The sequence below is a fragment of the Mauremys reevesii genome, linkage group 3 (assembly GCF_016161935.1).
Source record: "Mauremys reevesii isolate NIE-2019 linkage group 3, ASM1616193v1, whole genome shotgun sequence".
Classification (NCBI taxonomy): Eukaryota; Metazoa; Chordata; order Testudines; family Geoemydidae; genus Mauremys; species Mauremys reevesii.
The window spans coordinates 133,170,479-133,196,110 of NC_052625.1; the positions used below are offsets into that span (position 1 = coordinate 133,170,479).

The following is a 25,632-nucleotide window of genomic DNA, read 5'->3' on the forward strand; positions in this document are numbered from 1 at the left end:
TAGATAAAAGCCAATCCAGCCTAAGAGAAGCAATAACATCAGCTGCAGACACAGCTGTTTGCCTGCCTTTCCAACTGGAAGAAACCTGCTTTTAAGTGGTCAAATAAATTATTAGCATGCCTGTAAGAGGTTCAGAAGCTGAAAGTGCAAATTCAGCAACAAGTTATACCTGCAGTCTAGCCTTCATTCTGTTATGTACCTGAATCAAATAAAAATGTATTCACAATTTTCAGCTATTTTTACATGAAAGTAGGAGGAAGGCAACTCTTTTTATGTACAGAGTACAGTGGAAGAGCTTAAAAGTTTTCCTCCTTGCAACCTCCCATTTTGACAGGTCATGCTGATTCCAGTGGCTTTGTAAGAAGGAAATGTTGTTAACTTTGCCCTCAGCTGGAATACCAATTGTTATGCTTATTGCTGAAAGCAACTAAAAGAAGGTCTTTCTGAAACCTTAGCACAACTAGCAGGCCAGGAGGGGAGGGGAGAAGTGAGTGACCATAAGGAGTAAACATGACCCCGTGCTCTCCTGACTTGAGCTTTTTCCAAAGCATGCAGTTTTGCAAGATAGAAAGTCTGGCAACAGTAAACTATTGCTATTCAGCTGGTTAACTGATGGAAAATTCTACACTGTAGGCTGGAATACTCCACACTTAACTTAGCTTCTGCTCAGCAGAGTTGTTTTTTGTTTTGTTTTGTTTTGTTTTTATGGACAAGCTATGTAATACGAACAAATTGGGTATAAAAGAGGAAGAAATCTGAGCTTGGACACCTCTCAAGTTCCCGTGCAGACAGAAAACTGGCCACTGGACATCTACAGTTATCCACTCGAGATCTCCTCAAGACCCTGCATAAATGTGAATCTGGGGGTATTTTGGGGTGCTCTACTAACCCGTTGCGGGCGTGTGTAAATGCTGGAGACTAAATAAAGTAGAAGCTTTGAGTGAAAGCACTTTTGTTTGCATGTTTGCATCAACTATCTATTGGCCGATGGCTGTGTCCCTGTTGACTTTATTTCCTGCCACCACCTCACAAAGAGTAAAGTTACCGAGAGCTTTGGGTTCAGCAAAACTCCAGGTAAGAGCATTCCCTGTTTCATATATATCTGGAATATTCATCAGTCAAAACAGAAAAAAACTAAATAAGTTTTCCCACTTGAGGCACTTTCCAAATTAACAAAGCACTCATTTCTCTGTCTTTCTGGGCACTTATTGAAAAGAACTTCAGAGGTGGATATAATAATATAACATCCACCATCCAATACCTAATTTAGTTGACCCCTGACGCCTGATTCGGTCTTCTGGGTGAGTTTGCTGAAATACAAATATTAAAACATAAGCTATAATTGAGACAGATTGGAAACGTCTGGCTGATTTAATTTACATAAAAAAAGGAAAACTATACAGTGGTGGAATGCACATTACAATACATGCTGATAAGTTGCCTGGGGTTTTGCTACAACTAGTGTATCAATAGGTCCATCAATAATGAGTAATTATAGCAGTCTTTTGATCACAGTCAGATTTGCTGCAAGGGGGGAAAGGAGAGCAAAACTTTAGTTACCCAGAAAGAGTGTACTCCAGTTATATTAATCTACTATCAAAGAGCTATGCAAGGTTTATTAGCTTTAGGGGAGATTCCTGGGGACTGCAAATAGCAAACTGTGGCAAACAAGGGAAATATCAGTTTGGTTTTTTTTAAATAACTGTTATAGGCACGGTACAGCAACAAAGAATCCTGTGGCACCCTTGTACAGAAATAGAGTAATGCAGATAGCATTGCAGTGAGTGAATACCCACTCTTCTTCACTTCTTTCTGCATGAAAGAAGTGGTATTCCACCACGAAATTCTCATGCTGCAGAACGTCTGTTAGTCTATAAGGTGCCACAGGATTCTTTGTTGCTGTTATAGGCACCTCATTTTACCTGCCTGATATTTGTGTCTGACTGAATCGAGTTAACTCAAAAGAAGTTGTTAAGGAGAGGAAGCAGAAAATGAAATAGTAGTCATGTACCCAGGGTTCTTTCAACCCAAAACTCTTGGTAACTTTTACTCTGTGCGAGTTGGTGTCAGGAAATAAATCAGGGGAGACACGGCCATCCGACCGATAGATGGCTGGCACAAACAGGACAACACAAGAGTGCTTTCACTTAAAGCTAAACTTTACTTAGTCTCAAGCACTTACACATGTCTGCAACAGGTTAGTAAAACACCCCCAACCCTTGATAATTACCGAAGCTGAGTGTGGCTCTCGAGTGGCACAGCAGCAGCCCATCTGCTGGTGGGGAACACAAGATGCATCCAGAAGGAGAGACCAGTCCTGAAGAGTCCCTCCTATCTCAAGCTTTTCCCCCTTATTTATACATTAGTAATACAATGACATGTCCCTTAAAGAAAACTTGTCAAGCAAACACAAGTAAACAATTCCAATGGGCAAGCAAGAGGCTCCTTCTGATTATTGATTAAATAGATGTGGGTTATTCCAGAGTCTGCAGCCTTGAGACCCCAATAGACATTCCTGGGGAATATCAGCAACTTCAACACAATTCTTATCAGGAAGGACGCGGGGTCAAGCTGCCCTTTCTGTGGCACCCTAATCCCCCATCCCCTCCTGCCTTGGTCAAGCTGCATGGCCACTTTACAGCCTGCTGACTAGGTTACTTTTTAACAATAACCCATAGTGGTTTTAGGCACTTTACTGGTTTGCCAAAGTTTCCCCGTACAGTCAGAGATAAGCCTTCTTTGGGTAAAAAAGGTAAAAAGACAATGGCTGGGCCAATAATTAGGAAAAGCCTCTTCTCAGCCAAAAGTCAAACAGCTGTTTTGCCAAGAAAGCAAGAGGACCATAAACAGTAAAAAACCTACTTTCTAGACAGGGTGGGACTGAGTTGCCAGTAGTTGCTGGAGGGATGACACTGATGGTCTAAAACTAGGGTTGGATGTCCAAAAACATTCAGTACTGAACTCAGTTTTATCAGTCACTGCAATGGCAGCAAAGATTGGCCAGCTAAAGAGTGCTTTTAAAAATTAGGGGAACAAAATGCTAAACTAAAGCAGAAGGAAGTAGATGAAAAAAACATTGATCCTTTCTGCAATATTGTGTGCAATGCTCTTCCTGATATCTTGAACACCAACAAAATAGTATAAGGCTGGGTTTCTCAAACAGGGGTCGCTGCTTCTGTAGGGAAAGCCGCTGGTGGGCTGGGCCGGGCCGGTGTGTTTAGCTGCCCCATCTGCAGGTCCAGCTGATCGCGGCTCCCACTGGCCGCGGATTGCTGCTCCGGGCCAATGGGAGCTGCTGGAAGCGGCCCGGCCCACCAGGGGCTTTCCCTACAGAAGCGACGACCCCCTGTTTGAGAAACTCTGCTATAGGGTAACAAATACGTTAGCAGATCTTAATCAACAGAGCTTTGCGGTTCAGGATGGGTGAGCTTTCCCTAGACCCCAAATGTCTCTTGTTTTTATGTTGTAGTCTACAATTTGGTGACAGAGGGATTTAACAGAAATTAAGAAAGTAAGTGTAGTGCCACATTTGCTTTTAGTTTTTTTGTTTGTTTATTTCCTGTGCTCATTCTCTCTATAAAATGTATCTTAATTGCATGTTCAGCATAAGCAGAAAGGATAGCAGACTCTTGGTGTTGTTTAGTAGTATGGTGACCGGTTCTTGTCTAGAGGTTGTCCGGTAAGGAGTTAAACTCTTTTACTCTGACTAGAGTCAACTACTTTTCCTGATTGAAATAAAACTTGGGCCTGCTTTAGGAAATCAATCAATTCTCCACAGTACACTCTGGCCCCTATTCAGGAAATCATCACTATTTAGAATAGCACTTAAGAAGATGCTTAAGTTCTGGCCTGAATAGAGATGGACTTAAATATTAGGCAGCTGAAAAGTCAACAAGGAAGGATATCCTGGAAGAGAGAGACAGCTCAGAGCAGAACTGAGTTAAGGGTGTCTTCTTCCTCTGTAGAACCAGGCATTTAGATACTAAAGTGATGGTGCAGTATAAAACACACTGATCATTTTTTAAAAAATGTATACATTCAAAAATTGTATATAAAAATATTCTGCTCTTTGCCTCCCTAGGCTTCATATCTCATTTCTCTTAGACTAAGCTGTCCAAGATTGTGTCTGCCTCAGTGGTTGTACAGCACTTAGCACAACAGGGCTGCAACCCTGAATTGGGCCTCTGGAAGCTAACATAATAAGGAATAAATACTATAGCATAGCCCTTGGCTGAAGACCTTTTTGTATACGTGCCTGTGGGAGGTCCTGCTGTTTTTGTGGCTCGTCAAGCACACCACAGGCATTTAACCACCAACTACACATGTAGAAGCTCTGCCTGCTTTCACTGGCCTTTTGTGGTATTTTTCTGGGACTAAACACCAATACTGGCAACATACAAGGCAACACTGAAGTCTGATTTGATGTTTTCCACAGAGGCAAAAGCAAATCACATTTTAAAGCCCATGTTATTGCGGAATGAAAGATTTTACTACAATCTTTCTTTGTGAACCAAGTACCTCAGCTTCTATTCTCAGTCCCTCCTTCCATCCTCTGCACAATTCTTAGCCTATGATCCTACCCTGGAATTGAGAGAGAGATTGTTTGGGCCAATATTACAAGGCAACCCTGCACTGCAGCAACAGCATGTCTGTATCACTGTGCTTTTACTGATGTTCCAGAACCTTCAGGAGTGGGATTATTTCTAGTGTCTATAGCCATTATCTCTTCTGTTGTCTTTATAATGTCTGAAAGCAGGGTTTGAAAGATGTATTCGGCAACTACTAGCTGGAGGACTCAGTTTACTAGAAAAGGTAGAAAAAAATATGTGATGCCATGCTTTTCAACCCCAAAGCCACATTCCCTGCATTTAAAAGAGATACAACTTTACTGTGTAAGGTTCTACAGTAGATCATGGTTTATCGTTCATTTTCTGCATTATTTTCAATGACTGTTTCATCATCATTTTCTCCCTCTCCATTTCCTTTCTCTTTCTTTCCCTGCACTGTGTTCTCTATACCCTTCTCTATATATTCCCATAGTCTTTCTTCTTTCAAAAGCTAGAAGGCAAAAATTGCTTAAAATATTTTTAAATTTGGGGCTGATCTAATGAATGTGTGCGTGTCTGTCTTATAATTTCCAAATTCTTGGAGTTGACAATCCCTCCCCCTCGATGCATCCGATGAAGTGGGCTGTAGCCCACGAAAGCTTATGCTCAAATAAATTTGTTAGTCTCTAAGGTGCTACAAGTACTCCTGTTCTTTTTGCAGATCCAAACTAACGTGGCTGCTACTCTGAAACTCACACCTGAGTTACTCATCCCAGTTACATCTGCCTCTAGTGGTTTTCAATAAGTTTAATATGGCTTTTAGACAGTGAGCAGTGGCCCTTCAGGGGGCTAGTTTATTTAATCAACTGCCAAATGTGATATGTAAACAAACCGTCTCCTTCTGCTGTAGGTCCCCAGGCTTTTTCCCTGCCTGGAGTGCTGCACTCTTTCCCCAGCTCACTCAGGGTATCTCAGGCCTTCCCTGACTAAAGAGCTTTGCAGTCTCTTCTCTGGAGCTCTCAGTGGGGGGATTTCCTCTCTTTAGGAAGTGCTGCTTGCTAGGGAGACACCACTGGAAGTAGCTATGCCTCTTCTTCCCCCATGAGCTTCTTCCCCCTTTTCTAGGCTCCTACCTGCTTCCTCATAATCTTTTATAAGCTCCCAGTGTTCCTTAACTAAATAACTGCCACCCTGCTACAACCCAATTTACCCTCTACTGATGGATCTGAGGTGGTTCATTCTTCTTAGCAGAGCTTGTCACAGGGAAGCTGGGTGCCCAATGCTCAGAGAGCCAGATTTCATCTCACATACACAAAATGTGACTGTTTTTTAAAAGTGAAGGTTTTAAGAACAAAAGCTGGGTGGATAGTTTTGTTGTTTTTTTGAGTTTTTGTTAACTTTGCACTGCTCATGAGTCTTTCAATGGGGCTTATTTGTTCACTAGGCTTCGTGGCAGCTGTTTGCTACAGTTGTCACTAATCCTCAGACACACTAGAGTGCTGGATGACTTTTTAATTACAAAGACATGCCCATTCATCTGCCTGGGTATTGTCTGCATAGCTCATGCTTATTTGTCTTAAAATTTCATTCTGCTGCCTGCTCCCATTTATCAGTGCTTGATACTGAGTTTACTGGCCATGACAGAGCTGTTTTGCAGATAATCACTCTCAAAACTGAGCAGCATTGTATATCTCCAAGCTACTTTTTTTTCCCCATGGAACAAACGTGTCTTTTATTCTGTTCTTCATTGGAACTACCTCCTGCCTTCCAATTTATAGACCCAGAGCAGAACTGGCATAATAAGATGCATATCTTCTGGTGACTCCTACTTTATCAAAATCCTGCTGTAAGCAAACTGAAGTCTGCATTTTTTATATCAAATCTACAAGGACACATTCACAGTTTAAATCTCTGGCAAATGGCTCACTCTAGCTCTTGATCTGCTGAAATAACAAGGTTAAATTGATGGTAACTTATAAATGATTGAGAGAAATAAAAGATTCTTGCCCTTTGCCCCCAGTACCAACATACTGTAATATAAAGACAACTATTCTATCAACAGTCCCTGAGCCTCATTTAGAGAAATAGCCATGGGAGAAGCTCAGCAATTTTGAGGAAAAGCACTGTGGAATGTCGGGCAGGAAGACAGGCCCACTCAACAACTTTCTGCTTCACAAGATGGCAAGTCCTGGTACTCATTCCCCCTCCTCCCTGCACCCTCATTTCCACTACTAGAAGTACACTATCAACAAAGCACTTAAGGAGAAGCTTAATTTTAAGCAGGTGTTTAAATTCATCCCTACTCAGCAAAGCATTTAGGCTCAGCATGTGTTGAACTCCAAGTCTGTGCAAGTCACATTAACTTCAATGGGATTTAAGTATGTCTTTAAAGTTAAGCACATGCTTAAATCTTTTTCTGAATCAGGATCATAATGATTAACCTTTGAAAAGTGGGCTCTTCATTTTGGCAGTTAATTTTTGTTAAGTGTTTAAGTTTCAAATATCAATACTATACTCATATCCTGAAGAATGGGTTTTGAATTATTCAGAAAGCAGCCCGGCAAAACATTACTCAGAATCAAATAAAGCAGGGCCATTTTTGGCTAGCTATATATAGCTAAATCCAGTAGGATTCAGATGAAAGTATTATATTACTAAAACAAGTGTTTGATCACAAACAATTCTGAAAGTGCTGACCTGTTTACTCAACATTATTGGAAATTGTATACTGTCTCACTTCATCATAAATCTGGCTTGTTAGGCTATTTTTTCCCCTCTGTTGCCAAACTGAATAAAAACTTCATAATGCTGAGCTCTATTTTCAGTGAGGAATTCTTGCTTTGAAATTAGTCAATCACTAACTGAAGTTAGTCAATTAATCAGTCAATGAACCATTAAAACTAAAAGGCAAGTAAGGATCTAGGACAGGGTTTCTCAAACTGAGGTCCCCGTTTGTGTAGGGAAAGCCCCTGGCAGGCCAGGCTGGTTTGTTTACTGCCCTGTCTGCAGGTCTGGCCAATCGTGGCTCCCACTGGCCGTGGTTTGCCGCTGCAGGCCAATGGGAACTGCTGGAAGTGGCGGCCAGTATGTCTCTCAGTCCGCGCTGCTTCCAGCAGCCCCCCATTGGCCCGGAGCAGTGAACCGCGTCCAGTGGGAGCTGCGATTGGCCGGACCTGTGGATGGGGCAGGTAAACAAACTGGCATGGCCCACCAGGGGCTTTCCCTACACAAGCGGCAACCCCAGTTTAAGAAACACTGATCTAGGCCCAGGTGGCTTTTCAGCAGAATAATTAGTACTTACCGGTAGATATAATGGCGACAGGGGCTTAAGACATACAACACAATGGTTTTATAAGTGGGCTTAGAAAGATTAGATTTTTATCACTAAATGTCAATTTTACCATAGACACTCACACACACTAATGAAAAAAATATTTCCATCAATAACTGAAATGTACAGATTGTTAGAGAGCTTATTCCTTCACTCTCACCCTTCCCTGGTCCTTCTCGCATGAACAGAGAGCAACAATACCCGAAGTCCAAAGGTGCAAACAATTTGATGTTTATTGGGGTGAACTTCCAGCAAGCTTAAATTCAAGTTCCTTCTCCTTATTTTCTAATCCCAACTTACTTTCTGTTTGCCCCTAATTTATACAGTAATACTTTTAGCTATACCTTAACCAATCATTCTATTAAAATTTACCTAACCAATCCTAACATATTGTAACATGATTAGCTAACCAATTATATCCCACCACCTTAATTAGTTTACACCTAGCAAAATTAATTATACAGCAGTCAGAAACAATCACAGAACCAAACAGAGACCATGCAAATAAACATACAAATCAATACAGAAGTGAGGATTTCACAACTACATCTATACAGACATAAGGGTTCTCCAGCTGTGTCTATTGATAAGTGAGTTCTTACCAGACAGAAAACTATCAAACTAAATTTCTAGGCTCTTTCCTTTTTCTGGAGGTGATAGATCGAATCACCTTCCTAACAGCCCCAGATTGCCTTATTTTAATATGCCTAGTTTGGAATGTGAGGACGTGACCATACATTTCCCAGTTTATGGCTGCTAAAGAACCAGGCTTCAGACTGTCACAGTAAGAGAAGGCCACTACACAGACAGTGATTTTTGATTCTTTCTTTTATACCTCTATAACTAGCTAAGTGATAAGAATACACCTAAATGCTTAAAGTATAGGCCTTTGCAGACAGGCCTGAATATTTATATCCTAACACAGATAGCCAAAGTAAGAAAATACTGCCTAAGAAGTTATCAGAATTTGATTTAAGGATATTTATTTTGTATATTCTGACATATAATGTTGATCATTTATATATTAACAGCTATAAAGCTTAATTTTTTTATATCTAAATGTCTACTCTCATTTATCTGGTCCATCATAATTTTCCATACCTGTGAAAAATTAAATTGATTAAAATGCATGTTGATATCTCCATCAAAACTCTAAAGAGATAAACATTGAATTCTGCCAAGCCTGTTTAGAAGGATAGGCGTTTCAAACACTCCTAGGGAAGTCTGCACTTCTATCTGAATCTCAGTGGTTTGTAGGGTGATACCAGGTATACCAGATACCAGATACATTGGATCGCTGTTATTGGGCAAATGAGATAATATATTCAACTTTGGGGGCACTATCCAACCTCTTACTGAGTGGTATCTTATTCTTCTTGCTTACTATTTGCTAAGTTAGTATCTGAGTCTGAGCATCTTATCTTAGCATATGAGAATCTTTCTATTTGTGGGTAGACTCTTACTGTGGGATGATAAGAACGTAAGAACGGCCATACTGGGTCAGACCAAAGGTCCATCTAGCCCAGTATCCTGTCTACCGACAGTGGCCAATGCTAGGTGCCCCAGAGGGAATGAACCTAACAGGTAATAATCAAGTCATCTCTCTCCTGCCATCCATCTCCACCCTCTGACAAACAGAGTCTAGGAACACTATTCTTTACCCATCCTGGCTAATAGCCATTAATGGACTTAACCTCCATGAATTTATCCAGTTCTCTTTTAAACGCTTCACAACCTCCTCAGGTAAGGAGTTCCACAAGTTGACTGTGCGCTGTGAGAAGAATAACTTCCTTTTATTTGTTTTAAACCTGCTGCCTATTAATTTCATTTGGTGACCCCTAGTTCTTGTATTATGGGAATAAGTAAATAACTTTTCCTTATCTACTTTCTCCACATCACTCATGATTTTATATACCGCTATCATATCCCCCCTTAGTCTCTTCTTTTCCAAGCTGAAGAGTCCTAGCCTCTTTAATCTCTCCTCATATGGGACCCATTCCAAACCCCTAATCATTTTAGTTGCCCTTCTCTGAACCTTTTCTAGTGCCAGTATATCTTTTTTGAGATGAGGAGACTACATCTGTACGCAGTATTCAAGATGTGGGCGTACCATCCATTTATATAAGGGCAATAATATATTCTCCTTCTTATTCTCTATCCCCTTTTTAATGATTCCTAACATCATCTTTGCTTTTTTGACCACCTCTGCGCACTGCGTGGATGTCTTCAGAGAACTATCCATGATGACTTCAAGATTTTTTTCCTGATTTGTTGTAGCTAAATTAGCCCCCATCATATTGTATGTATAGTTGGGGTTTTTTTTTCCAATGTGCATTACTTTACATTTATCCACTTTAAATTTCATTTGCCATTTTGTTGCCCAATCACATAGTTTTGTGAGATCTTTTTGAAGTTCTTCACAGTCTGCTTTGGTCTTAACTATCTTTAGCAGTTTAGTATCATCTGCAATCTTTGCCACCCCACTTTTTACCCCTTTCTCCAGATCATTTATGAATAAGTTGAATAGGATTGGTCCTAGGACTGACCCTTGAGGAACACCACTAGTTACCCCTCTCCATTCTGAGAATTTACCATTAATTCCTATCCTTTGTTCCCTGTCTTTTAACCAGTTCGATCCTATTAATGATCCCTTTGAAGTTAATGGGACTATTTGAAAGGTAAAGTACCACTCAGTGCATACAGATGGCAGAATCAAGAGTGATGTTAGGACTATAATTGGTACAATTTGAATGTGTATGGGGGGGGTTGGAGGAATCTTTATTCTAGTTTGGAAAGTAAAGTGATTGTCACTGCTCAAAAGGAAAAGTAGCACCTAGAAATAAGTGTAGTCACCTAGACAGAACTGACCTGTTTTTCAAATTGACAAGTAGCAGCAGCCACCGCTACTGAGGCTAGAGTTGCCAAGCACTTCTGCAAATGAGGTCAATTCTATTTAGATGGCTAAAATTATACTGAGAAGCATACATTAGGCACCCACTTTTGAAAATTTTGGACTGAATCTTTAGTCATCAGGATGAACCCAGACATAGCAGCTAAGAAGTTTCCCACTTCAAAGTCTGTCTGTATGCTGATGATTTACTGTTAGTGCATATGTCACAGATCCAGCAGTCTCAATCAAATTATATTGCATACAGTTCAGTCAGTTTCCCTGATTATAATTAATAATGTTAACAGAAGCAAATGCAAAATCCTTCCTTTAAATTCACTGTTCTATTCTTCTCTATTAGATACCTATCATCATTGGTGGATACTAGCAAACATTCAGGAAATCATGGCATATTATTTTAAACAGCATTAACTCAGAATGGCTTCAGACTCCAAACACAAATTTGACACATGAAAGAAAATATTAACAAACCATATTGAGGCAGACTTGATTCAATCACAGTGGTGGTTATGCCTTAAACAACTTATAACCATACATTGATTTCAGTGAGAGGAAGATTGAGTCCTAAGTAAGAGCAGGGTCAGGTCCTTTATATTAAAGATGGTCTTAACTTTCTCACTCCCTAACTTCAGAGAGACAGGTTCTTCCCTCTTCCTTAGTCCAGGGTTCTCAACCCTATTCATGATGTGGACCACTTTATCTCCTATTCACAAGGAGGTAGACCACCTACCCTCTCCTTGGCAACCAAATATCATCTCTGTGACAACTGCAGCAATTGCTTATATAGAAAGAATGTGTTTAATGTATTTGGTGAGTTTCTTTTAATGGAATTTAGCAGATGGAAGCAAGAAGGAAAGCTAGCACTATGTGACTGGTCATCTTTTCACAAACCAGCAGCAACTTCTTATGAGACTGTGTTGGTTCACAGACCAAAGTTTGGGAGCCAGGTGCTTAGACTTGGCATTTTGGCTGTTCTATGTTTATATTTTTTTCAGCATGTATTCTGAAGACTAGTGGATTGTTCAAGGCTACAATAACAACAAGAGAGTTTGGGCAACTCATGTAATAATTGATTCAGTAATTAATATAGGGTTGAACCTAAAATTTATAATCTACAAAAGATCCTTTTGTGAAAAAGAATGACTCTCTGTCTAAGGGCATCTGTACTGCTGAGGATCCCTAGAGGCAATTTCTGCTCATTTTCAGATCCTAAATCCTCTTATCATTTAAGTGACAACCAGTTATACAAATACTTGACTGCACCCTTAAATCCTCCATAACACCAGAATCCTGTGACTATGCCATAAATATGTTAATTTGTCTTCTCATGGAGTGTCAGATGTATGAAAATTTGTCCAAAAATGTTTCTTGCAATCCTCACAAGAGTTTAGACATGGCAGGAAAATGATGGAGAAAGCATAGCTGAAGCTACCTCAAAATCACATGGCACTACTGTTTTAGTGCTATTGATATATTTTCCCTGATGCAGTGTCTATATTGTTATTATTTCCAGAGCCATTGATACACCTAACTTATGCAAAGTAATAGTAAGGTTCTGATCCTGCAAATAACTACTTACATGTACAAAGTTAACACACACAAATAAGAGTTTATAAGATCAGGGCCTACATCCATCTATCTAAGAGCCTAAATCCTCTTGGTTTACAGTTGCTAGAATGGAGGTTATTCCAAAACAAGTTGGGCCAGATTCTGCTTTCAAGGCCTGAGACTGCTTATATTTACTTCAGTGGGGCTTGGATCAGACTTCGAGTTTCACCATTGTATGTTTGAAATGACACACTGAAGTCAAAGGAGTTGCTCCAGATTCACATTGGCCTGAGACAGACCAGAATCTGGCACATTATTACTAAATGTTCCTTTAAACCACTCTTGACAATTATTATAAAATCTAGTGTGCTTCTATCTCTGTTTAGCAACTCATTCTAAAGTCTGTATGAACATATTTTTCACTGTTGGAAACCTGACATTAATGATATGTACACAAGCTTAAATAAAATAGGGGCAGACCTGACCCTTTGTTCATCCTTCCAACCAAACCTTTCTGGTTTCATGAGACGAGAAAAGATTGTTTGACCAATGATGTTACAGTTTTGCAGGCACTCCACAGCACAAGTAATAAGGAAACCATGGATTGTCATTACATGTTAGAACCAGGAGACAGAGGGATAATTCAGTCCTGCTGTTTTGGAGTCAGCAGGTGAGCTATACTTTGTAGAGTAGAATGGAGTGGTGGGAGAGAGAAAGAAAAGAAAACCTGGATCCTCCATGAAAAGCCTTAATTGGGAGGGAGAGACCTGACAATGGAGAGGGCAAATGGGCCACTTCTGCGAGACCTGTTAGTACTGGGAAAGTAGGAGAAGGCCTGCAAAAAGAGCAGATAAACATTCAAAGCCATGCCAGTCCTACAAATGTGCACACATATTTGAATTAAAGTATCAGTTATGCTTGTCACCCCATTCAAACAAATGTTGGCAGGATCAGAACCTTATTTTGCTTCCCTGAGACAAAAAGTGTTGCTGAGTCACCGGTTTGCCTCAGCCAGCAGAATCTCTTGAAATGAGCTTGCTTGACGTTTACAGTCATAAATTAATATTAACTCAAGATGGGCAAAAGACTTTAACTTCTATAGCATAAAACCAGCATTTGTTGGCTCAACCACAAAGGTGTGGTCAGAGTTAGGCCCTGGCCAGGCTTTTGGGTTAAGACGGGAGAGATCACTCCTCCCATACTCTAACTTCCTTAGGTCCTGGAAGAAGCAGCCTGCCCTTTTCATCTTGCCTGCTGGGCCCTGCTTGGCTCTGACCTGGTCTTGGCCCTTCTAGCCTCTAGAGGAACGATTCTCATTGGTTCCAACTGCAACTGATACTTAAAACAAAATAAAAACAAAATCAGGAAAAAAAGGATGAAGTTGAGTGTATGCGCTGCAAATGGTGTGGCCCAATTATTAAATGTAAACATTTATAGGCTAATAATTCTAGTCTACAACGGTGAACTGTTTATTCAAACAAAGTTTTATTTAGGGATGAGAGATGTTGTGTTCTTGAATTCAGAGGTGGCATTATGTTTTGAGTTCTGTAGTTCTGCAGCAAATAACATTGAAGTCCGTTCATCAAAGCATTAATCTACTGAATACCTTTTTCCTTGCCCTTTCGTCCACCAAAATAAACCCTGATATTTACCCAGAAAATTATTTATAGTTTTTTCACCAATTTGCACATGTTTTTGTTGTTGTAGTAATAAACACCAATAAATTCCCCAGGAAAAATTAATAAAATAAAATAAAAACCAAAAATGAAGGGCCCTACTGAAACTGAATGGCATCTCTAGGCAGTTCTTCTAGGTCTAAACTCAACATTTTCTCTCAAAAGGACATTTATTTGAGCAGGATGTGCCAAGACAGTGAGGCCTCCAGCAAAGGGCATCAGCTGCCTGGTACACCCTGTCACATGCTAACTCTCATGGTTTTATCATGAGTCTTGTGATTTTAGGTGTTTTCCTTGAAACCTGGAATCAAATGATTGTGAGAATGTCTGCTATCATTTAAAAAAAATGAAGTTTCTAGGCCTCATAGTTGAGGAGAAAAGTTTGGCAATATGATGCATCTATACACCAAGGTTCAAAATCCTGATGACAAAGAAAAAGAACCCACTGTATTTTCTTTTTATTTTTAAAGTCTCGTGATTTTTTGGAGGGCTCATTCACTTGAGTTCTTGAGGGTTGTAACTTGTAACCTGTTAAGATTTTGCCATTCACTCACTGAAATGCATGAAAGAACTCTACAAGCCAGCTCTAAACCAAGAATTTCACCTTTAATTTCTACCTACAGTATGAAAAAACCCTCACACATAAAAAGACATTTCCAATCTACTGTTCAACAAGCTTTCAGTCTAATATCATTGCTTCTATTCTACTGTATGTTCAAAGAAATTTACACCATGCCTAGACTAATCTATTTTCCTATTACTACAGTACTCTACTTTGGTTATACTTATGAAGTAATACACAATATGTTATAATGAGCTCTTTGAAATATCCTGATGAATATATTTCATGTTAAAAAACTAGTGGTAAGTTTTATTGAGATCTCTACTTTTGTAGCCTGCTTTCTCTCCTGTATCTCTGTACTACATTCAATCTTTTATGCACTATCTCAATTATTTTGTTCTTGTTTAGATGTAAGTTCCAGCAAAAGAGATTGAACAAAAAAGTGGTTTAGGTTTGGTTTTTCTTTTAGTACATTTTGTCCCCACAACACAAGCAACACAATTTTAGCTATACAGCCAGAAAAACTAAAATGACTGTGTTGTGGATGTAAAGAAAATGCAGCAAATGCCTCTACTCACAGGGGTTGGATTCTGGGTTCTTTTTTTGTGATAACTGGTGGCTCCACCAAAGCTGGCGCCTCACTTTGCCCAGGACACAAGGATTGCTGTCCCTTGGGAAAATGAATAATTCTACTATTGATAACAAGGTCTACAAAACCCAGTACACAAGAACCAATAAAATACATCAATAAAAAACCCAGAGAAAAGAAATCCTACACCCCAAAATCATAATATTAACAAAATGGGACTTTACTGGGAGCAGGAAAATAGGTTCTGGGGTAGGGAACCATAACGCCAACCCACACAGGGGTGTTAGCAATGGGGATCAAACCTGGGATCTCTTGAGCTAAATGCATAAGCCTCTATTGCCTGAGCTAAAAGACATGTCTCTGTTAACCAGGGCTGTAGCAGGCTCATCAATCTCTAATAGCCCACCCAAGAGGAGGACAAAGTGCTACTCTGAGCAAACAAGTGTTATTTATTAGTGTTAAATAACAAGTGCAAACACAGCAACAGATTCCACACCTCCCAAAACTCAAAACTCCTCAGAACCCCCAGAAACTCTTCCCAATCCTGAACTCACATGCTGGCACCATCCCCAGCAGGTGATAGACTGAGAATGAGTCCAGAGATGAGTGCTTCAGTGCTATGAATGCAGGGAGTTAATCAGAGAGTCCTTGAGCTCTTCTGCTTCTCTCTCAACTCTGAAATTCAAAGCTCAAAAAAACTAGACTGTGTCTCTAGGTCAGGTTCTCCCATCCCACTGAGGGGGCAGAGCAGCCCTGGCTCATCGTTGGCCCAGTAAACTGCTTGTCCAGATTAGCCCATGCAGAAGGCTCCCAAATTGCTTCCACAGGAGTTTGTAGTCTACTCTGTCCCCAGCCCTGATGCCAAGCATGCTGAGAGATGGTGCCAGAGGTCTCTGGTAGCCAGTATTGTTTTTGTCCATAGTAGGGTAGGATCCTCCAGAGAAGTGACCCAAGCCCCAGGCAAGCCAGCATCCAACATGAGTGACACACATAACTCAGGCTTCTCAGTACCATCTTCTGCAAAGCGCAGCCTTTTCATGACTTATGTTATGAAAAGTGGGTATTTAATAGTGAGTAAAAAGAAAAGTATTTTGTTTTGTTGGAACCAAATTCATCCAAAACCATCATGATTTGTGCAGTATGTAAGACAGTACTTCATCAGATGAAATTGTACCCTGTACAGCATCATTATAAAACTCAGAAATAGAGACAAATTATGGCAACAATTTTCTCTGTAAAAAGTTATTGGATAAAACCAGAAGTGAAATAGTTCAACAACAGAACCTGAAGGACTTTCTTTCCTGAAATGATGAAATGCTCAGGGCAAGTTATCGCATTGGGCAGCACTGCAAACTATTTTCAAACGGTGAATTCATCAGATCTGTAGTGATTTCTGTTCAACCAGACCCAGGCCATCTGAGGTGTTTTTAATCCCTGTGTAGATATACCCTTAGGGTGGGATCCTCTACCAGGATCTAAGAAAAGCTTCTTTACCTTTGCAAACTTCCTACAAAAGCAATTGTGGTGTATCATCATGAGTTGGAGTCTTTGCAGAAAAAGTCACTTCTTTCCAGCGTGGCCTTCCATAGAAAGGCCTTCTAGAAAGCAATAGGTACATCTTAATCCAATGAAACCTCAAAATGAAATGGAATTTGAAGGTCTCTCAGGCCTATTGTAATGGATTTTGCATTGGAAATGGTCTGCATCAGAAGTGGAGCACTTACCTTAGCTAAATCAAACATTCAGAGGCTTCATGTTTGGTTCAGTGTTTTCCATGCCGATTATTTATTCTGAACCAGTTTGTCAGTAAATAGTCTGTACTTTAACTGCTTCCTGTACCTTCCTTTACATACTAAATGCACCTTTCTTACTGTTGGTTATTTTTTTCACTTCTCTGTTCATCTACATTTGCTTTAAAAAAATACCCTCACTATATTTATTGCTAGATGGCATGCATAATCTGTGGACATACAAAAATTTATCTTTGAACGCTTTAAATTTCTCTCCATCACTCAAACTCATTCAATTTCACCCATCATTTCCCACATACTTCCAAAATTTGTTCTGCTGAAATGCAGTGTCCTTAGGTCTCACTTCAGTCCTAGCTATAAACCAAAGGAGATTGCATTACACTCTTTGTAGTTACCTTTCACATAATGTGTAACCATCTCATGCCACATCCACAGAATTATTGGGCAATTTCTTCTCCTTGATGGGTCCCAGATTATATTAAGGGAAATCATACATCTCATTATCATTTACTATTAGTTGGTCCTCTTTACAGTGTTTTTATTTTGTCGTCTCACCAGTCAAAAAAAGGTCTTGCCATCAATGTACAGAATTACTTCTATTTTATATAATTGTGAGCTATAATGATTCTATCATATACATAATGTCTCTAATGACTGCAGGCCTGATGTCACATTACATATTCAGGCAGAACTCTCACTGGGGTCAATGGAATTTTTGGCTGAGTAAGGACTGCCAATCTGGATCCTTTGTCGACCCAGGTTATTGTTCCAAAATAAACTCAACTTAAACTCTGATGCTCCGGCTGTTATGTGATACCTCCTAACACATAACCTTTACTCACCGGTCAAAAAGGCAAAATTTGATCTTCTAGAAAATTTACCATTTTCTGAAAGCTTTGAAAATTGTCATGGGGCCCAACTGCAAAGTTGTGTTTTGTGCCTTCTATAGAAGGGATCCTGCCTTCCAGATAAGTGTGGTATAGAAACCAATATAGGTTAGACCAGAACATGCAACACTGCCTTTTCAATTAAACAAGATCTCCACAAGGGTTTCTCTTACAAGATTTCTTCCCTGTGAGGCCTCTCTGTAAGTTTTGTTTCAGGAGAAAGTGCAATCCTACTAGCTTCTTGGCCTACCAGGGTCAGTAGATATTGAGTGGAGACCAGTAGACATTGGGTGAGACAGGAGAAAGTGATCTGGCCCCATGTGCACAACTCCCATTGAAGCCAACAGGAGCTTTGTGTGCACAGAGACTGCAGGATCACCCACACACAATGGAAAACAAAATATTATTTTTATAGAGAACTGGGTTTATTTGTTCAGTGCATCCCTATTGAAAATGACTTTTCTTCATATCTGAACATTTTTAAAAACTCCATATATCTTTAAAATCAATTTAAGATGATTACGGTGAAAGCTATTATTCAGCTGCAAAAATTCCCACTATATGGTTATGTTTATTTATTTATTTAGCTTAACTATTGAAAAGTATCTGCTGCTATGTACCATTACAAGTGTCAGATAGTACAACCTATGTGGTGCAAGTCTAGAAAGAGATTCTTTCCTGTACATGACAGGGTTAATAATTAAATACCCACAAACTGACCTAACTATAAAGAGAGACTGTCAATCAAAAAAGTGGAAAGTAAACACTTGGATGCTTGGAGGAAATTTTCTTTCTACAAAAAGTTTGTCCACCATTATGCTACATTCTTTTTTGCCCCCTTATTTCCAATACAACAGAATCTAAACTGGCTCTCTTCTATTTACCTCACTCTCTCTCTGCAACAGCTCCTTCATTGATGGTCTCCCCTCTCCCCCAAAAAAGAGTCACAACTTTGCAAAATTTCATTCGGACCAGCATTCAACCCTAGGAGTGAAAACTCTGGTTCTCTGGGAATAATATTTATTAGGTAACAGTTTGCTACAAATCAATAACAAGAAGTGTTTCTGTACTCCTTTGTGCATCATGCGGAAATGGTACTTATTATCATTTTCTAATTGCCTATTCCATTGGCATTAAGATAAATTGTATCAGGAAGTCAACATATTGGTAGGCCTGTTACGTTTGTTTCTTGTTGACCCATTAAAGCTTGGTTTTAAAAGCCACTAGGAAATACTCACACAGAGTCTTTGGAATGATGAGTGGGTCAGAAGTGTGAAAGAATTTGGGGCTTAACCCTGCTCGTATTAAAGTCAATGTCAAAACTCCCTAGATATGTTGCTAGATCATATTCAGCCTAAAAGAGAATGTATCCTGCAATGACCTGGCCTAACACTTTTATTGTTATCTGCTATTGAAACACTTTTATTTTTACACCTTTTACTTTCCTTCAATATCTGGGGAAAGTTGGACTGAAGAAAATCTCACACTGTGTGTCAAGTTGCTGATACTCTTTTTTTAACACATTGCAGCTTCAGTTTCAAATCAAGCAGACTGAGGTTGCACAATTTCTAAGGTTCAGTGGGGTCTGCATGCTAGTACCTTGTGTACAGTCACTGGCCCATGGTTAACAGTTATCAAGGAAACTTAAACCCTGACAAGACTCCAGCCAGCCATGTGGCATAGTGTTGCTCCTTTGGTGCAAATGTGTTTCTGATTTGTCAAAAGGCCCAAATTTAATCATTAGCCATGACATTTTTCCCTTACTTTCCCATAGATGTAGAATTTCATCTGCAAATAACTTTTACACAAGAAATATTTTATATTCTACCTTTCCAAACAAAGTCACTTTATGTTATTAATATTTTAGTTGCTCAGTTTACAGCTTGTCCCAGGTAGCTGTGTGTAATAATAAGCACACTTTTTTCTGTACCTACCTAAAATGTTATTCTGTTGTTTATGGTAATTGTTTCAAATAGATTTCACATAAAGCGTAATTGAATCTATGGGAAATCATTAGAACGTAGCTTCTGCAAATGCTTGGGTTCCAAACATACTAGAACTTGGATGCCTCACAAAGCCAAATGAAACCTTTCAGAAATGCTGCGTTAATCCAAAGCTCAGTTTTCTTCTAATGGCTTAAGGAATGGTATTTTGGGGTACAGGAAATAGAGTGGGGACTCAGGGAGGCTAAATTAATTAATGCTTTACACAGGGGCAAATGCTATCATTTCTCTCTAGCCACAGATCAACTCCACTGCACAAGTATGACAGAGCAGTGGGCAAGGCGGAGTGAAAGAGAGGACATCAAGGGACTTGCATGGGATATGCACCCAGTTGTTTGCAGTGGCTCCCTCAGCTCAGCGCACAGGGTTTGAGTGAGGAGGAACCACAGACAGAGTACATGCTGTTGTGAAGAATTTGTCCCTTAATGAAGTTTCTAAAAGAATAGCTGCATGCCAAGTGATATATTTACAAGCTGTCCCCAGGCCAACCAATATTGCTCATTTCATTACCACTTGCCATAAAGATCCTCTAGGGACCAGCTGCTAAGTAAATATACACTAGTGCCCCCATGTCTCTTCTTTCCAGGCTAAAGAATTATTTATTAATTTTATTGTCATTATTTATTTATTTTATTCCAGGAACCTTAGAAACCTTAACTGAGGCCACAGATCCATTTTGCTGTGCACTGTACAAACTCATAGAAGAGACAACTCCTGCCTCATAGAGCTTACCTAAATGGATAATAAAAAGGGTAGGAAAAGAAAATATTATTATTCCCATTTTACTAATAGATTAAGTGACATGTTAACGGTTACAAAATAAGTCTGTGGGAGAGGTTGGGCTTGAATACTGGTCTCAGGTTCATGCCTTAAGCACAAGGCAATCCTTCCTCCCATGATCAGCCTTGAATTTTTTTGTCATACATAAATCCTATCATCTCTGTTTCCCTCTCAGACCATTATTAATTTCAGCTATTTCTTCCTTAAGGTGTGGTGTCCTAAAGTGGAGAGGACACCACGTGAATATATACCATGGCTGAACTAGTTGTAAGCAACTTCATCACTCTTCTGTGACCCTCTTTTCCATTCACATGTCTGAAAACTAATCAGAATTTTGACAAATGTGTTTGTTATTCCTCAACACTTGAAGAATCATATCTACAAACATATTTCCAGCTGTCTGGTTTGTTTGTAGCAACCACACCTCCAAATATTTGATATCTCAGATTCAAGATTCACAGATGCACAAAATGTTCTTTTGTTCTGTTTTAACCATACATCTCCATTCCTCTTAACCCTGAATTGTACATGCAGCTTTCTTGTATTTTAATGTTTTCTTATTTACCTTGCTTTCCTTAGCTATTTCCAAGGCTTTTAAAAAAGCAAACAGAAAAAATGAATTCCAGCATGTGGCATCATATTGTCACCTTCATGTTTCAACAGCAGGGCTGAAACTTTTAGATCCACCACACAGATCTCTTCCATTTGAACTAATTGAGAAACTGATAGTAACAGTAGGCTGTCATCTTGTATCTGGACTGGTGCCCAAGAGAGACGACACACAATTTGCCCTGGATTTTTACCAATATTTGCTGACGGAATGAATGGTGAGATGCAGAAATCTGGATTCCATTCCAGGTAATAGAGGGGAGCGTGCTCTAATTGGCACAGACCCTTTTGGCTTTGTCCTTTCTGCCCTGTCCCCTACAACTTGTCCATATCCTAGCCCTGTCCTTTTCCCACCACTGGCTCCTTGTATAATTCCCATTTGCCTGGCCTACTCATTCCCAATCTCTGCTCCTTAAACTTCTCATCCAAGTCCCACTGTACTAACCAAATAGTTTTAGTCTCCCCTCCGAGTCCCAATCTCTCCCCACACCTAGTCTCGTCCCATCCCTATGGCAACTCCCAGTCTCCTTGCTCAGATAGTCCTAATTCTCCCCCCAAAAACTAATTTCTTCGCAGATCTGTCTTCCCTGTCCTGGGATATTCTTCCTCTCACTGGTTGCTTGTCTCAGTCTCCTAGGCCAGGCAGTTCAGTTTTTCCCCCACACATCTCAGGTCCCTCCCTTCCCTATCTCCAGCCAAATGGCAGCCATCCACACCCACACCCTCCTTCCCTCCCCAACTCTCAGTCACAGTTTCTCCCTCTCCCTCCCACTTCAGTCCCAGTCTACGCTTTTCCCTTCTACCCGCTGCTTGGCTTTTGTGCTCTCTGCACTTGAATCAGGTGGCTTCCTCCTCCATGCTTCCTGGATTTTGGCAGAGAGGTCACCTAGAGCACTAGAAAGACAAGCTTCCAGCTCTCAGTGCTTATGTCCATCCCAGAGCAGCAATTATAGCAGAAGTCCAGTGGTAACTTGTATGGAGGGAGCATGAACAGTCGCTCTCTGAGGCTGGGGCATAGGCAGCCTGGTCAGCCTTAGTAGCTATGAGAGGCTCAGTGAAAATAGAATCTTTGGAGATTTTACATGCAAGAATTGAAGTCTCTACTGAGCATGTGTAAACTGATTTTTTCAAAGGCAATTTTTTTTGTTGTTGCAAATATGGTAAAAGGCACGTTCCCAACACAAAGGCCACTCCCACTACTCTGCTGAATTTCAAGTTCCTACACCAAAGCTTGGGGGCACTAGAGCGTCTCAAAGAAAAGAATGGCCTTGAAAAAAATCAGTTTACACATGTTCAGTAGAGACTTCAATTCTTGCATGTAAAATCTCCAAAGATTCTGTTTTCACTGAGCCTCTCATAGCTACTAGGGCTGACCAGGTTGCCTATGCCCCAGCCTCACAGAGCGACTGTTCACACTACCTCCATATCACTGGACTTTTCCTATAATCTAGCATCCTTTATGCCTAATCAGAAGATACTAAAGTATTTTATAAAATGAAAAATGTCAATTTTGATCAATAAACTTGTCCAATACTTTCACAAGTTTGTACTGTGAAAACCATAGTCCTGGTGCCAATATACCCACCACACACACTGGTAATAGTGACCATAATGCAATTAACTTTAACATACTTGTGGGCATGGAGGCGACCACAGAAACCCACCACCGTAGTATTTAACTCCAAAAGGGGAACGACACAAAAATGAAGACGCTAGTTAAATGGAAATTAAAAGGAAAAATCACAAGAGTGAAATGCCTGAAAGCTGCATGGAAACTTAAAAAACCCACCATAATAGAGGCTTAAATTAAATGCATGCCTCAAATTATAAAAAAAGTAGAGATCCCCAAAAAATTCCACCATGGCTAAACAAGAAAGTAAAAGAGGTGGTTAGAGGCAAAAAGGCATCCTTTAAAAAAGTGGACGTCAAATACTACTGAGGAAAATGGAAAGGAACATAAACTCTGGCACGTCGAGTGTAAAAGTATAATTAGGCAAGCTAAAAAGAATTTCAAGAGTAGCAGATACAGAAACTAACACATTTTGTTGTTGTAAGTATATCAGAAGCAGGAAGCCTACCAAACAATCAGTGTAGCCACTCGACAGTCGAGATGCTAATGGAGCATTCATGGATGACAAGGCCACTTTGGAGAAGCTAAATGGATTCTTTGTATCAGTCATCACTATAGAAGTTGTGAGGGAAATTCCCACACCTGATTCATTCATTTTAGGTGACAAAACTATGGAACTAATCCAGATTGAGCTATCAGTAGGGGAGGTTTTGCAACAAATCAATAAATTAAACTATAATAAGTCGCCAGTACCAGATGGTATTCACTCAAGAAATCAGAAGGAATGCAAATATGAAATTACAGAACTACTAACTGTGGTATATACCTATCACTTAAATCAGCCTTGGTGCCAGATGACTGGACGATAGATAATGTAATGTCAATTTAAAAAAATATAAAAAATCCAGAGGCTATCCTAGTATTTACAGGTTGGTAAGCCTAACTTCAGAACCAGGCAAATTGGTTGAAACTATAGAAGATAAAGATCAGAATTATCAGACATCTACATTAACATCGTTCATTGGGGAAGAGTCAACATGACTTGTAAAGGGAACTCATGCCTCACAAATCTTTCAGTATTCTCTGAGGGGATCAACAAACATGTGCAGAAGGGTGAGCCAGTGGATCCAGTACTTGGACTTCCAGAAAGCCTTTGACATGGTCTCTCCCCAATGAATCTTAAGCAAAGTAATCAGTCATGGGTTAAGAGAGAAAGTTCTCTCATGAGTCAGTAACTGGTTAAAAGACAGGAAACAGAGGGTAGGAATAAATGGTGAGTGTTCACAATGGAGAGAGGTAAATAGCAGGGTCTCCAAAGGATCTGTACTAGGACCAGTGCTGTTCAATATATTATAAATGATCCAGAAAAACAAATAAATAACAAGCTGACAAAGTTTGCAGATGATACAAAATTACTCAAGATAATTAAGTCCAAATCAGGTGGCAAAGAGATTTCACAGAAGTGGGTGATTGGGCAACAAAATGGCAGATGAAATTCACTGTTGGTAAATGTAAAGTAATGCACATTAGAAAACATAATCCCAACTATACATATAAAATGATGGGGTCTAAATTAGCTAGTACCACTCAAGAAAGAGATCTTGGAGTCATTTCTAGCTTTTCATTACAATTTCTCAAATATATTGAAATTTATAGAAAGTTTATCTATTAATTTTATAGCTAGTGTGTGCAATATTGTATATAATATAGTATAGTAATTAGTCATAGAATAATAGAAATAACATTATTAGTCTTTGATATAGTTGGATAGTACTATATAGGGGTAAGTGCTACACTCAGTTACACAGTGCAAAGGCCACTGAAACCAATGGTTACTGCAGTTGTGTGAGAGCAGATCTGGGCCTTTAGCATATACAATAATAGTACCATAGAGCTGCCCTGTGGTAGTGCTTTTAGGGCGAAAGGTGTCATCTCCTGATGTGAACAGAAGTCTAAGAAATAGAAAGCTTTTGGTGGCAAGGACTGCCTTTTTGCCATGTGTGTGCATAGCACCTAGCACAATGGGGTCCTGGTCCATGACCAGGGCTCCCAGGCACTATGGTAGTAAAAATAAATTAATACTAATCCTTCTCTTTAGTGCAGGCTTCTTCTATTAAAGCTAACCCCCCAGGTCTAGATTTTCAGAATTGCTTGACACCCAGCAACTGTCATGTGACACTTATTTTCAAGAGGTCAGACCTCCCCCCTCACCCACCAGCAACAAATGAGCATTTTGAAAATGTGGCCATTTATTTTGGGGGATTAGTGGGAACTGAGCGCTTCTTAAAACTCCAGCACCTTGATTTTTGTGTCTGTAAAATGGGGATAATATGCACAGCCATAAGAAGGATAATGAAGTACTATAAAGTAGTAAGCATTAATGAGCCCAATCCCTTTCTCAAGAAACAGTCCTATGAAATCTCCAAGACTATGGGATAAAACCCATTCTTTCCTCTCTTTTATGCTTTCACCCAGCCAATACTGAGGCAGGATTGAGATAGTAAAATATAGAAAGAGACAGATTTATTACTAGACATCGACGCTTTCCTTCACTCACATATCCTAACTTGCTATAACAACTATGCTAATCTCACTTCACAGTGCTAAAAAAATGTTCCATAACTTTAATGCTTTTCATGGGAGAGAAAGCACAAGCAGGCAAGATGAAAAAGCAAATGCTTCAAACAGCACTGAGCAGCCTGCAGACAGAAATAAAGAAATGCAGTACATTACAGGTCCAGCAAAGTGTAACTGGGTCCGGGCCCCTCCCTGCGTAAAAAAGGGAGGACTGGGGAACACAATCGAGCAACACTCAGCTGTTTGTACATTATCCTGGAGCTTGTCCCACCTTGGATTCAGACAGCCCACCTG

The 25,632-nt window shown here is 39.8% G+C and overlaps 1 long non-coding RNA gene across 1 annotated transcript in view; it reads right to left on the reverse strand.

Annotated features, from left to right (window-relative positions):
- Positions 1–1,294: 1,294 nt before the first annotated feature.
- LOC120400832 overlaps positions 1,295–25,632 on the reverse strand; it is a 28,840-nt gene continuing 4,502 nt past the window's right edge. Inside the window, exons 2-3 of the long non-coding RNA XR_005596102.1 lie at positions 15,151–15,242; positions 1,295–1,310 (exon numbers count right to left, since the gene is read on the reverse strand). This is a non-coding gene — a long non-coding RNA (uncharacterized LOC120400832). The remainder of the gene's footprint in view (positions 1,311–15,150; positions 15,243–25,632) is intronic.